At 42.8% G+C, this 15,094-nt stretch overlaps 1 protein-coding gene across 1 annotated transcript in view; it reads left to right on the top strand.

Moving 5' to 3' along the window:
- LOC107571400 (PH domain leucine-rich repeat-containing protein phosphatase 1-like) overlaps nt 1-15,094 on the top strand; it is a 35,757-nt gene that overhangs the window by 1,407 nt on the left and 19,256 nt on the right. The gene's annotated exons all lie outside the window — the stretch shown is intronic.

Genomic DNA, 15,094 nt, shown 5'->3' with positions numbered 1-15,094 from the left:
CTGGAGCTGGACTGTCGGGTAACGGATGGAGCCGAGGCGGGTCCCGCCGGTGACTGGGACTCCGGACCGGCGCTGTACGTTCAGCTGCACGGCGAGGCGGCGCGGCGCCTGGGGCCCGAGGAGAGGCCCCTGCAGCTCCAGAACGACTTCCTCTTCAAGCTGGGGTTTAAGGACCCGTGGCGGGTTCAGGAGGAGGGCATGAACACCGAGCTGGGCTCGCTGCTGCGCTTCTACGCAGGTAAACCGTGTCCGCTTCACGCAGGTGTTTACCTCAGAGTCAGCTGTGCTCGAGCTCACAGTAAGCGCTGGTGAGTGCGGCCCGTGTGCTGCTGGTGCTGCTGGTGCTGCTGGTGGTGCTGGTGCTGCTGGTGGTGCTGGTGCTGCTGCTGGTGGTGCTGGTGGTGCTGGTGCTGGTGCTGGTGCTGGTGAAGGGTTTGGGAATCAGAAATCAGTTCCAGAATCGGATACTTCACTTCCAGCCGTCAGGTCCTGTGTGCGCATCTTGTTTGTTTAGGTGGCTGTATTTGTCTTTGAATCATTCATTCATTCATTCAAGAGATTCATTCAGATACACTGATTCCTCCAGAAATGAAACTCACACGCTCCACGAGGGTTTGTTCAGTTGTCTGATGTTTTTCTTTGAAATTCTGAGAGAACTACAACCTCCATAAAAAACAGAAAAAGTAGATTAATCCAGAATCGTGCGGCTCTATATTACACACAAACAGCTCCTAATCGAGTCCAGTTGTTATGCAGCCGGCTGACTTGTGTTCATGGTATTCAGCAGCAATTAAATATTCAGCAAAAAGAGACACAAAATAAATGTTTGATATCTAAATGTTAGCAGAATCACAATTGGAACGATACCAAGCCCTAAACCTCCCGCAGGAGAAGTGTTTGCTCTCAGTTTAGTGTCTTTAGTGTCAACATTTCTGACCCTGGACCACAAAAATAGTCAAAGGTCTTTTTTTTTTTGTTGGTGAAGCTGAATAAATAGCTTTCCATTGATGTATGGTTTGTTAGGAGAGAACAATATTTGAAAATCTGGAATCTGAGGGTGCAAAAAAATCTAAATATTGAGAAAATCATCTTTAAAGTTGTTCAAATGAAGTTCTTAGCAATGCATATTACTAATTATAATACATTTTTTATATTTGTACAGTAGGAAATGTACTAAATATCTTCATGGAACATGATCTTTACTTAATATCCTAATGATTTCTGGCATAAAAGAGAAATGTATAATTGTGACCCATACAATGTATTGTTGGCTATTGCTACAAATATCCCCCAGCGACTTAACACTGCTTTTGTGCTGCAGGCTCACATACGTCTCACATGCTTCTCCTAAAATCCCTGTGAAGGACACATATAAGGTGCTATAAAGTGAATGTGAGAAATATTTGCGTTCTCGGAGAGGTTTGTGTGCAGAGACGCTGACACTGACGGTCCAGAACACAGAACAGACTCGTGAGGTCTTAATCTCAGGGTGCTGGCGAGCATGGATTGGCATTTCATCCGGAATTGCCGTGGCTTTGCATTGCTCTTTATACAGTTCTTTTACTTTACAAATAATACAACCCTACTTTACAGACATGTGCATGCATCAGATATCCGCTCGGTGTCTGGGACATGTTGTTATACTGCATGTGCATGTCAAAAATACTGCAACAACCCTTGAGTCTTTTACTTATTTTAAACAGAACTCGACATGAATAACCATGCACATTGTGCTTTGCAGTAATGTTTACATGCACACAGAACACGTGTGCATTCAGTACAGTGTGCGTGAGAGGCTTGCTCATGTGATGTCACCGTACACAACTTCAGAACAAGCACGCATTCACAACGATCCTGCATGTTTATGTTCCCATGGATCTCTCTCTCTCTCTCTCTCTCTCTCTCTCTCTCTCTCGTCGCTGGTAATAAAACATGGCAGCGTTCTCTGCTCCCACGGATGCACATGACATGGCCACAAAACCATTGTGAGCGGCTCTTGTGGTTTGGACGGCGCTCTTGTTCCGGTCTGTTCATTATCACTGGAATGAAAGGCTGAATGCTGTTGGTGCAGTGGAGGGTGAAGAGAGAGGGCTCTGGATATTTAGACGCTGGCCTGTTCTTGGCTCGCGCTCTCTTTAGCGTCTCTCGCCAGCGGCTAACAGTGGGCTGCAGGAAGAGCTTTCATTCACGCCGCTGAGAAACACAGGGCTGTGAGGAATACGGATGGGGGACGGGAAGGCTGTGGGATTCGTTGGGCAGAGCAGGAGTGCATCTTAGCAACTGTTGGAGCCGTTATCTTAAAAACTGATTTAAAAGCACTCCAAAAACCACTAGAACAGTGTTATATATTTTGCTGACTTGTGTATTTACATTATCCCAAATGTTTAGAAGAATGTTTAAATCCAAAGAAATAAGCAATTTTAACTAGTGACACGGAGCATGTCTATAGAGTCATTGTGTCGCCTGCTAATGATGTCATAACCCCTCGATTTCCGAAAACATGGAAACACCAAAGATGCTTGAATATGTTGTGTGTTTTAATAGACCGGTGACGACAGCACAGAGTAGCATTATAACAGAACTAAACGTATCTAGTATGATAAAACAGCGCTGCTTTACCCCACATACGCACGACCAGAAGCAGCGGAAGCGCTCGACTGTGGCCTGGAGCACAAAAGCAGTCATAAGGGCCCATTTTTGGAAATTGAGATGTATGCATCATCTGAAAGCTGAATAAATAAGCTTTCCATTGATGTATGGTTTGTTAGGATCGGACAATATTTGGCTGAGATACAACTATTTGAAAATCTGGAATCTGAGGGTGCAAAAAAATCTAAATATTGAGAAAATCATCTTTAAAGTTGTTCAAATGAAGTTCTTAGCAATGCATATTACTAATCAAACATTAAGTTTTGATATATTTACAGTAGGAAATGTACAAAATATCTTCATGGAACATGATCTTTACTTAATATCCTAATGATTTTTGGCATAAAAGAGAAATGTATAATTGTGACCCATACAATGTATTGTTGGCTATTGCTACAAATATCCCCCAGCGACTTAACACTGCTTTTGTGCTGCAGGCTCACATACGTCTCACATGCTTCTCCTAAAATCCCTGTGAAGGACACATATAAGGTGCTATAAAGTGAATGTGAGAAATATTTGCGTTCTCGGAGAGGTTTGTGTGCAGAGACGCTGACACTGACGGTCCAGAACACAGAACAGACTCGTGAGGTCTTAATCTCAGGGTGCTGGCGAGCATGGATTGGCATTTCATCCGGAATTGCCGTGGCTTTGCATTGCTCTTTATACAGTTCTTTTACTTTACAAATAATACAACCCTACTTTACAGACATGTGCATGCATCAGATATCCGCTCGGTGTCTGGGACATGTTGTTATACTGCATGTGCATGTCAAAAATACTGCAACAACCCTTGAGTCTTTTACTTATTTTAAACAGAACTCGACATGAATAACCATGCACATTGTGCTTTGCAGTAATGTTTACATGCACACAGAACACGTGTGCATTCAGTACAGTGTGCGTGAGAGGCTTGCTCATGTGATGTCACCGTACACAACTTCAGAACAAGCACGCATTCACAACGATCCTGCATGTTTATGTTCCCATGGATCTCTCTCTCTCTCTCTCTCTCGCTCTCGCTCTCGCTCTCGCTCTCGCTCTCGCTCTCGCTCTCGCTCTCGCTCTCGCTCTCTCTCTCGCTCTCTCTCTCTCTCTCGTCGCTGGTAATAAAACATGGCAGCGTTCTCTGCTCCCACGGATGCACATGACATGGCCACAAAACCATTGTGAGCGGCTCTTGTGGTTTGGACGGCGCTCTTGTTCCGGTCTGTTCATTATCACTGGAATGAAAGGCTGAATGCTGTTGGTGCAGTGGAGGGTGAAGAGAGAGGGCTCTGGATATTTAGACGCTGGCCTGTTCTTGGCTCGCGCTCTCTTTAGCGTCTCTCGCCAGCGGCTAACAGTGGGCTGCAGGAAGAGCTTTCATTCACGCCGCTGAGAAACACAGGGCTGTGAGGAATACGGATGGGGGACGGGAAGGCTGTGGGATTCGTTGGGCAGAGCAGGAGTGCATCTTAGCAACTGTTGGAGCCGTTATCTTAAAAACTGATTTAAAAGCACTCCAAAAACCACTAGAACAGTGTTATATATTTTGCTGACTTGTGTATTTACATTATCCCAAATGTTTAGAAGAATGTTTAAATCCAAAGAAATAAGCAATTTTAACTAGTGACACGGAGCATGTCTATAGAGTCATTGTGTCGCCTGCTAATGATGTCATAACCCCTCGATTTCCGAAAACATGGAAACACCAAAGATGCTTGAATATGTTGTGTGTTTTAATAGACCGGTGACGACAGCACAGAGTAGCATTATAACAGAACTAAACGTATCTAGTATGATAAAACAGCGCTGCTTTACCCCACATACGCACGACCAGAAGCAGCGGAAGCGCTCGACTGTGGCATAATAAAAGCTCCGCTGCTTTACCCCACATACGCACGACCGGAAGCAGCAGAAGCGCTCGACTGTGGCATAATAAAAGCTCCGCTGCTTTACCCCACATACGCACGACCGGAAGCAGCAGAAGCGCTCGACTGTGGCATAATAAAAGCTCCGCTGCTTTACCCCACATACGCACGACCGGAAGCAGCAGAAGCGCTCGACTGTGGCATAATAAAAGCTCCGCTGCTTTACCCCACATACGCACGACCGGAAGCAGCAGAAGCGCTCGACTGTGGCATAATAAAAGCTCCGCTGCTTTACCCCACATACGCACGACCGGAAGCAGCAGAAGCGCTCGACTGTGGCATAATAAAAGCTCCGCTGCTTTACCCCACATACGCACGACCGGAAGCAGCAGAAGCGCTCGACTGTGGCATAATAAAAGCTCCGCTGCTTTACCCCACATACGCACGACCGGAAGCAGCAGAAGCGCTCGACTGTGGCATAATAAAAGCTCCGCTGCTTTACCCCACATACGCACGACCGGAAGCAGCAGAAGCGCTCGACTGTGGCATAATAAAAGCTCCGCTGCTTTACCCCACATACGCACGACCGGAAGCAGCAGAAGCGCTCGACTGTGGCATAATAAAAGCTCCGCTGCTTTACCCCACATACGCACGACCGGAAGCAGCAGAAGCGCTCGACTGTGGCATAATAAAAGCTCCGCTGCTTTACCCCACATACGCACGACCGGAAGCAGCAGAAGCGCTCGACTGTGGCATAATAAAAGCTCCGCTGCTTTACCCCACATACGCACGACCGGAAGCAGCAGAAGCGCTCGACTGTGGCATAATAAAAGCTCCGCTGCTTTACCCCACATACGCACGACCGGAAGCAGCAGAAGCGCTCGACTGTGGCATAATAAAAGCTCCGCTGCTTTACCCCACATACGCACGACCGGAAGCAGCAGAAGCGCTCGACTGTGGCATAATAAAAGCTCCGCTGCTTTACCCCACATACGCACGACCGGAAGCAGCAGAAGCGCTCGACTGTGGCATAATAAAAGCTCCGCTGCTTTACCCCACATACGCACGACCGGAAGCAGCAGAAGCGCTCGACTGTGGCATAATAAAAGCTCCGCTGCTTTACCCCACATACGCACGACCGGAAGCAGCAGAAGCGCTCGACTGTGGCATAATAAAAGCTCCGCTGCTTTACCCCACATACGCACGACCGGAAGCAGCAGAAGCGCTCGACTGTGGCATAATAAAAGCTCCGCTGCTTTACCCCACATACGCACGACCGGAAGCAGCAGAAGCGCTCGACTGTGGCATAATAAAAGCTCCGCTGCTTTACCCCACATACGCACGACCGGAAGCAGCAGAAGCGCTCGACTGTGGCATAATAAAAGCTCCGCTGCTTTACCCCACATACGCACGACCGGAAGCAGCAGAAGCGCTCGACTGTGGCATAATAAAAGCTCCGCTGCTTTACCCCACATACGCACGACCGGAAGCAGCAGAAGCGCTCGACTGTGGCATAATAAAAGCTCCGCTGCTTTCCAACCGTGTTCGTTTCGCTTCCACGGCTTTCAGCCTCATACTGTGTCTTTAAGAAGAGTTGTAGACATAGTCATATCTTTTACAGTGTGGATCAGATCCTCCTCTGAGGCCGATATACTGATGAGGGCTACTTTATTACATGATCAAAACTTTGCTGCTAATCCCGTTTCACACTCAATCTCCTCGTGTCTTCTGTCTCTGATTGATAGTTTAGAGTGTTTTATCCAGTCGAAGCTCTTTTAGTGTAACTGTACAAACGTCCAGCTTCAGCTGGAGCTTCTCGTGTCAGATCTTGACTGATTTTGATCACGTAAAGGTCAGAATAACTGCAGTAATATCTCCAGATGAACACTTACTGCACTGAAGCAGCTCAGCTTTACTTGATTCTCCATCAATCATGTTTTAGAGTCTCAAATCTGATCCTCAGGATCTTTTGAGGAGCGTTTGTTTCCAGAAGCTTTACTTTCACTGTTCCTCAGCGGAGGAATGATCTTCACAAGCCTCCAGAACATCTCACGTCTTCTGAGGAGCCTTTATTTCTTCAGCTCTCAATCACTGCGTTATATGTTTGGAGCATTTCAGTCTCATCTTACTGACACATTACTGCAGATATAGAGCGACCGCTGATATTTATAGCATTTTATGTCAGCGTCTGCTGTACTGTTATAAAGATCTCATTGATTTACATCAAGCATCAGAGTATCAAATATCAGCATCTGCACTAAATTGCTCCGTTTGAGTCTGAATAAAACTGAGCTGTTTGTCCTCCATATTCTCACTATTTCAGACTATATGAGCCATAAAAGCCTGATGATCAAATATGATACTCAACGTAAAACATATGCAAACTTCTTTTGTTTAAAGGTACGATAAACTGTTAGATTTTTTTTTTTTAAACGTTTTATTTTATTTGAAAGCTTTTTTTAAAAAAAGCTAAATTTCAGCTTTGGTAGATTGGTGCCATATTTGATCAAACCAAAATGCATGAATTTCTGCATAGCAACCAAATTAAGCGTCTTGAAGTGTGCCGGCATAGATGAGATCTGGTGCTAATCGTGGGATAGTTTGCATTGGCATGAGTCGTGCATGCTGAACTGCTGACTTTCACGCGGTACTCAAATGTAATGCTGTGTTAGCCGCGAGCGATGCTTTGGAAATAACTCTGTTGTTGAAGAACAGAACCCTTTCTGCCGGTGGATTTGTGGCTCAGTTTGAGATTCTCTCGTAAGCGTTAGTGTTGGTCTGGCAGATGTTGTCATGTGAGGAGGATTAAAGGCTGTCAGTCGTCTCCGCAGGGTTAGTGTAGTGTGTGTTCTGTGAAGTATGTACTCAGACGCTCCGGGAATGTCGGGAATGTCGGGCTCAGAGCCTCGGCTCACTCTGAAGGGTGTCACAAGTCCCACAGTTGAAGATATTTCATATCCTGCAGATTGTGATGTGATGCATGATTGTGAATAATATGATAGATTTTGATATGTAGCCTCAATGCTGGTCATCGTAACGTTTTTCAAGCTGTTGTTTGATATAAGAAACATATTTGATCATAAAGTGTATTTCGCTGTTTAAAAGACATTTTATAAATGTTTGATCGGACTGATAAAGCAGGAACGCCGCAAGGATTTTTGACATCGTGTCGCATGTTTTGTTTTTTAAATAAATTGCTTATCATCAGTAGGGTTGCAAAAAGGTGGAAAAGTTCCAGTAAATTTCTGAAATATTCCAGAAATTTTGGAAACTTTCCAGGAATTATTTGGAATATTCCAGGGATTTTTGGAAAGCTTCCGGAAATTTTCCACCCCTTTGCCACCCTAATCATCAGTAATAATAAACATCAATTATTGCACGCTGATTAAGCGACAATGAAGAACAAATCAAGTTTATTAAAACAACTTCATATGATAAACATAATATCTGAACATGTCATTATATTGCTGCTGTCGAGATGTCAAGCCCTAAAGAAGACGAGCACGAGGAAGAAAGACATGAAATATGAATGTGTTTCGTCTCCTGATGAAGTCATGTGTTGCATTTACTCTGAAGCTGTGATTAAACCCTCTTTTCACTCAGTTGCATAGAATCCAGTCAAGATGAATATAATACCATTGTTAACTACATAAGTTAACATGAGCTATCAGTGAAAAACATTTCTAAATATTCATTTCAGTACTAATTTCAGCATTTACAAATGCATTGTTTAATTCAAAATTTCTATCTGTTATTTATTTATTTGTTTTTATATTGCTCATTGTTAGTTAGTGTTAGATAATGCGTGAACTAATGCGGGCCTGTTGTGAAGTCTATAATGTAATATAATATCTGGTTTGACTTGTTGTTGTTGTGTCCATGTGTTTAGTACAATTCTTTAATTTCTATTGTCATGTAAAATGTACAGTAAATGGACTAAACGAAGATTTTTTGTATTCGAGGAATCGTTTCAGCCCTAGTTGTCGATATCTCACACCTCTACGTCACATTAATATACCGAACGTTATTCTCCTAACTTCTGAAAATACAAAATTAATGAAAATGTACAGCCCATTCAGTCAAAATGACGGATAAGGATTATTTGTAGTGCAATCTTATGATTTGAAATGATTTGTTGCAGTCTTGTTGAGTGGAACTTCCCCAAACTGGAATTTAATACGCAGTAGGCTCGTTAGGAAAAAGGTGGACGCTGAAACTGTTTAGTTTTGGTGTTTTATTACATCACGTTAAACTAAATAAAAATGTGAAATGCTGCATTGGAAATGCAGTAAGTTGTCTTTTATGAGTGCGTTTATTTGTGGTCAGTGATGTTCGTTCAGGTTGGTGTGTAACTGCTGCATCGAGCTCTGGATCCAGATGAGATTTCAGGAGATTCAGCATTAGTGACTGTGTGCTGAGCCCACCGTCTGTTCCCTGCCAGAAACTTTAGAGGACACCATCTCTGCATCTGAATGTGTCATCAGTGTGTGTGTGTGTGTGTGTGTGTGTGTGTGTGTGTGTGTGCATGCATGCTTCTGTACTGAAACTGCGACTAACATCAGAGCCATCACAGCGATTAATCAATTTACTGAAACAAAGTACAAAAATAAGTGAAAAGCATTAATTTTATGTGATATTTATTTGAAATCCAGTAAATATCTGGTTTTTGATAATGCTGATTTTTTTTGAAGCCAGTCTGTTTATGACACAGGGCTATAAATCATACATCATCATTTGTGCTGTTAAAGATATACAGTTACACTCGTCTGAATGAGCTGAGTGGTCAGTCTGGCACTGCTTGACTTAAACAAGGCTTTTTTTATATCATGTGTTTTATAAGTAAATAGGCTACTCCACAGAAGTGCCACCTAGACTCCAAGAACATTCAAAATATAATACAAATATTATAGTTCATTACTGTGAGCAGAAGATGTTGGTAGTTATTGATTCTCTGCACCTGTGTGATTCACAAAACACGCATGCATTAATTCACCAGCTGATTCAAACACACTCAGACCTAATGATAAATATAAGTGCGGTTAGTGAAGAGATGTATAAATGTGATTCAACCGAACGGATCATTTCTGGGCCGCTGTTATTTTTAGAGGCTTTGCTCATCTATAGTATGTCATTCCCTGTCACGTTACAGCATTCATCAGATGTGTTTATGATTTATGATGCATGTGAATGCACTCTTGTCAGGATGTTTGCACACGCGATGCTATAAATAAAGAGCGATGCTTTCTATCTGACGGGTTTGTTCAGGGACGTGTGCTGTTTACACTATTAACAGAGCCGGTTAATGCCAGAGAGTTCATTATAAATAACTAATGCAAATGTTTCATCATAAAACATTTAATTAGTTGTATATTAAAGCATTTGAATTAATAACACGTAGACACGTAATAACACCTCGGAGAAGACTTTTACACTGCTTTTCTGGCGTTTATAGGCCTCGTGTTTTTGCTAATCTTGATTTCGGCAAATTATGTGCTTCTGTGCTTTTTTCTCCTAATAATAAACTACATTTTCAGTTTGTTTCTCACCAAACCCTACCGTATGTGCTCAGAATATACACATTAACATGCATGGGATTATTTTATCACACGTTTGCATCCCTTCTTTAACAGTTTAAAGGAGGTCACCATTCACTGCCATCAAATAGATAAGCGTGCACAGGACTTTTTTTGTTGGTGTTTCTCTTTTTGTGTTCCGCCAAAAAGAAGGAAAGTATCTGTATTTCCTTAGAACAAGAGAATAATTAATAAATAGTTTTGATTCTACACTTAATTGAATTGATATTGTCACGTTTTGTTATATTGGATGCCATCGTCTTAGTGAAATGACGTTACTGGCTAGGTTTCTGTCTTCACTAGGCTGCGCAAGTTTAGAGCATCAAACGGATAAAATCTCATTCTTCCTCGTGTTCATTTAGTGACAAACTGTGAGAAACCTGATCATTTGGACGACTTGTTTTTCTTTCATTTTTATCTACTGTTTGGTTGAAATGATGCTTTCTCTGATAAGAACTTTCAAATACTTAACTATCAAGATATCTAAAATCTCGCATGAAAGTTTCCTTTTTCGGAAAAAAAGAGAAAATGGTGAGATTGTGTAATGCAGCTGTGGGCTCCTCCAGAACGTGTCACTCACAGTCATGAGCCTTTTAAACTCCTGAAAGAAATTATTCAGGAGTTTTTAGCCCCAATATGTCACGCAGGCGGTTTCTCCAGTGCATTAGACCGCACGAGCAGAACGTGGACAAATATAGCTTGGACACACACCCTCTTCTGCTTTGTGCCGGATACCCAGAGGACTGCATCTGCCTAACCGCTCAAAACAGGATGAGGTGTTGAAAAACAGAGCCTGAGTCAAACCTCGGATCGACCGCTGACCCACGAACACGGCGTCTGTCTCTGGAGTCACCTGTTGGCAGTAGACAGCTGTAGACAGACGTTTTGATACGTTAGAGTTCATGGCAGAACATACTGTACATTTGTTTCTCAATGGCCAATATAAACTAAATTCTAGGGGGGGGGGCTTCGGCCAAGAATTTTAATTTCGGTGCATCCCTACTTCACTTTATTGACTTAGTCAGAGAAGAGCTCTCACGCAGGAAAGGCTGTGGTTTCCTCTCTCAGGATCACACCCGGGGAAAAAACACAACACGCCTAAATCATGCTTAAGATCCATGTGAGATCTGTCTGTGTGCCTGTCTGTCTACAGCGTCAATATTTGTAAACTGCTATTCTTATTTCCGTTTCCTTTACTGTGCAGATCACTACATAACACAAGAGATAACACTGCAACTGATCATTTGTGAAGAACAACAACAGACCTGCTGGTGTGAGGTGTTGTTTGCGAATCAGGTTGGGTGTCATGTTAAACCTGTGCTGATGGACGTGCTGTGAAGTGGCTGCAGCGCTCCATGCGGTGTACTGTGGGGTCCTGACCCACATACTGCTGCTGCTTTTGGGTCAGATCTGGCTTGCTCTGTCTTAGAAGTGAATGTTGCTGCATAGTTAGTGTGTGTGTGTGAGTGTGAGTGTGTGGGTGTGTGTGTGTGAGTGTGAGAGAGTGTGTGAGTGAGTGTGTGTGTGAGTGAGTGAGTCTGTGAGAGTGTGAGTGTGTGTGTGAGAGAGAGAGAGTGAGTGTGAGTGAGTGAGTGTGTGCGAGTGTGTGTGGGTGAGTGTGTGTGTGTGTGTGTGTGTGTGTGTGTGTGTGTGTGCGTGCATGCTTCTGTACTGACACTGCGCCTAACACTAGAAGTGAATGTTGCTGCATAGTTAGTGTAAGCTGAGATCTCACTGAGATACATGAGAGAACCACATCTCACCATTCAGTGCAGGATAAATACCGCGCATGATTCATGAAGATGATGTGAAACTATTGATATTATAACCAAGAGAGATTACTGACAAATCAACCCATGAGGGCTGTACGCATCTCGTCAGTAAAGCCGCTCCTGTGATTAGTAGTAAATCTCCATCATGTGCTTTCAGATGGAGCGGCATTTACTACACAGAGCCATAGTTCACTGACAAGCTACGCAATATCGCGTTCATTATCACAGGTGATTCATCTGCGATAATGAAAGTGATATTGCGTAGCTAGTCAGTGAATTAAACCTTTTTCAATTTGATGGGGGCAACAGCTTCTAATGTATTAGAGAAGATAGTGCCCATGTTGCTAGTCATTTCGTATAGTTCATGTGTATTTATGGGTACACAGAGCAGTTGAGATCAATCAGGCAGGTTATTTGTAAATCTGTCTTTGGTGGCTGGAACAATAGTTGTTCCTGGACAATAGTGCAGAGCCATATAGTTAATATCAGTAATATGCAGCATGCACGATACAAGGAAATGGTCAGTAACAACATCACTTTGAGGTACGATATCTATATCAGTAAGATCAATTCTATATCAGTAAGATCAATTGCATGCGATGCTATAAATAAAGAGCGATGCTTTCTATCTGACGGGTTTGTTCAGGGACGTGTGCTGTTTACACTATTAACAGAGCCGGTTAATGCCAGAGAGTTCATTATAAATAACTAATGCAAATGTTTCATCATAAAACATTTAATTAGTTGTATATTAAAGCATTTGAATTAATAACACGTAGACACGTAATAACACCTCGGAGAAGACTTTTACACTGCTTTTCTGGCGTTTATAGGCCTCGTGTTTTTGCTAATCTTGATTTCGGCAAATTATGTGCTTCTGTGCTTTTTTCTCCTAATAATAAACTACATTTTCAGTTTGTTTCTCACCAAACCCTACCGTATGTGCTCAGAATATACACATTAACATGCATGGGATTATTTTATCACACGTTTGCATCCCTTCTTTAACAGTTTAAAGGAGGTCACCATTCACTGCCATCAAATAGATAAGCGTGCACAGGACTTTTTTTGTTGGTGTTTCTCTTTTTGTGTTCCGCCAAAAAGAAGGAAAGTATCTGTATTTCCTTAGAACAAGAGAATAATTAATAAATAGTTTTGATTCTACACTTAATTGAATTGATATTGTCACGTTTTGTTATATTGGATGCCATCGTCTTAGTGAAATGACGTTACTGGCTAGGTTTCTGTCTTCACTAGGCTGCGCAAGTTTAGAGCATCAAACGGATAAAATCTCATTCTTCCTCGTGTTCATTTAGTGACAAACTGTGAGAAACCTGATCATTTGGACGACTCGTTTTTCTTTCATTTTTATCTACTGTTTGGTTGAAATGATGCTTTCTCTGATAAGAACTTTCAAATACTTAACTATCAAGATATCTAAAATCTCGCATGAAAGTTTCCTTTTTCGGAAAAAAAGAGAAAATGGTGAGATTGTGTAATGCAGCTGTGGGCTCCTCCAGAACGTGTCACTCACAGTCATGAGCCTTTTAAACTCCTGAAAGAAATTATTCAGGAGTTTTTAGCCCCAATATGTCACGCAGGCGGTTTCTCCAGTGCATTAGACCGCACGAGCAGAACGTGGACAAATATAGCTTGGACACACACCCTCTTCTGCTTTGTGCCGGATACCCAGAGGACTGCATCTGCCTAACCGCTCAAAACAGGATGAGGTGTTGAAAAACAGAGCCTGAGTCAAACCTCGGATCGACCGCTGACCCACGAACACGGCGTCTGTCTCTGGAGTCACCTGTTGGCAGTAGACAGCTGTAGACAGACGTTTTGATACGTTAGAGTTCATGGCAGAACATACTGTACATTTGTTTCTCAATGGCCAATATAAACTAAATTCTAGGGGGGGGGGCTTCGGCCAAGAATTTTAATTTCGGTGCATCCCTACTTCACTTTATTGACTTAGTCAGAGAAGAGCTCTCACGCAGGAAAGGCTGTGGTTTCCTCTCTCAGGATCACACCCGGGGAAAAAACACAACACGCCTAAATCATGCTTAAGATCCATGTGAGATCTGTCTGTGTGCCTGTCTGTCTACAGCGTCAATATTTGTAAACTGCTATTCTTATTTCCGTTTCCTTTACTGTGCAGATCACTACATAACACAAGAGATAACACTGCAACTGATCATTTGTGAAGAACAACAACAGACCTGCTGGTGTGAGGTGTTGTTTGCGAATCAGGTTGGGTGTCATGTTAAACCTGTGCTGATGGACGTGCTGTGAAGTGGCTGCAGCGCTCCATGCGGTGTACTGTGGGGTCCTGACCCACATACTGCTGCTGCTTTTGGGTCAGATCTGGCTTGCTCTGTCTTAGAAGTGAATGTTGCTGCATAGTTAGTGTAAGCTGAGATCTCACTGAGATACATGAGAGAACCACATCTCACCATTCAGTGCAGGATAAATACCGCGCATGATTCATGAAGATGATGTGAAACTATTGATATTATAACCAAGAGAGATTACTGACAAATCAACCCATGAGGGCTGTACGCATCTCGTCAGTAAAGCCGCTCCTGTGATTAGTAGTAAATCTCCATCATGTGCTTTCAGATGGAGCGGCATTTACTACACAGAGCCATAGTTCACTGACAAGCTACGCAATATCGCGTTCATTATCACAGGTGATTCATCTGCGATAATGAAAGTGATATTGCGTAGCTAGTCAGTGAATTAAACCTTTTTCAATTTGATGGGGGCAACAGCTTCTAATGTATTAGAGAAGATAGTGCCCATGTTGCTAGTCATTTCGTATAGTTCATGTGTATTTATGGGTACACAGAGCAGTTGAGATCAATCAGGCAGGTTATTTGTAAATCTGTCTTTGGTGGCTGGAACAATAGTTGTTCCTGGACAATAGTGCAGAGCCATATAGTTAATATCAGTAATATGCAGCATGCACGATACAAGGAAATGGTCAGTAACAACATCACTTTGAGGTACGATATCTATATCAGTAAGATCAATTCTATATCAGTAAGATCAATTGCATGCGATATAATTAAATCCTGCATATGATTAAAACTATGAGTGGGCCCGGTGACGTTTTGTGTCTGCTGTGCTGTGTGTGACGGCTGAGCTAGTCCTGACTGCTGAACTCCACTCGTGACTAGAACCGACTGCTGAACTCCACTCGTGACTAGAACCGAACCTACTACTGCATTCCACTCATGACCGGAAC

This window comes from Sinocyclocheilus grahami, unplaced genomic scaffold, assembly GCF_001515645.1.
Source record: "Sinocyclocheilus grahami isolate Dianchi unplaced genomic scaffold, SAMN03320097.WGS_v1.1 scaffold1590.1, whole genome shotgun sequence".
NCBI classification, from domain to species: domain Eukaryota; kingdom Metazoa; phylum Chordata; class Actinopteri; order Cypriniformes; family Cyprinidae; genus Sinocyclocheilus; species Sinocyclocheilus grahami.
The sequence above is the reverse complement of the archived record's forward strand: the minus strand, read 5'-3'. Positions and strand labels throughout refer to the sequence as shown.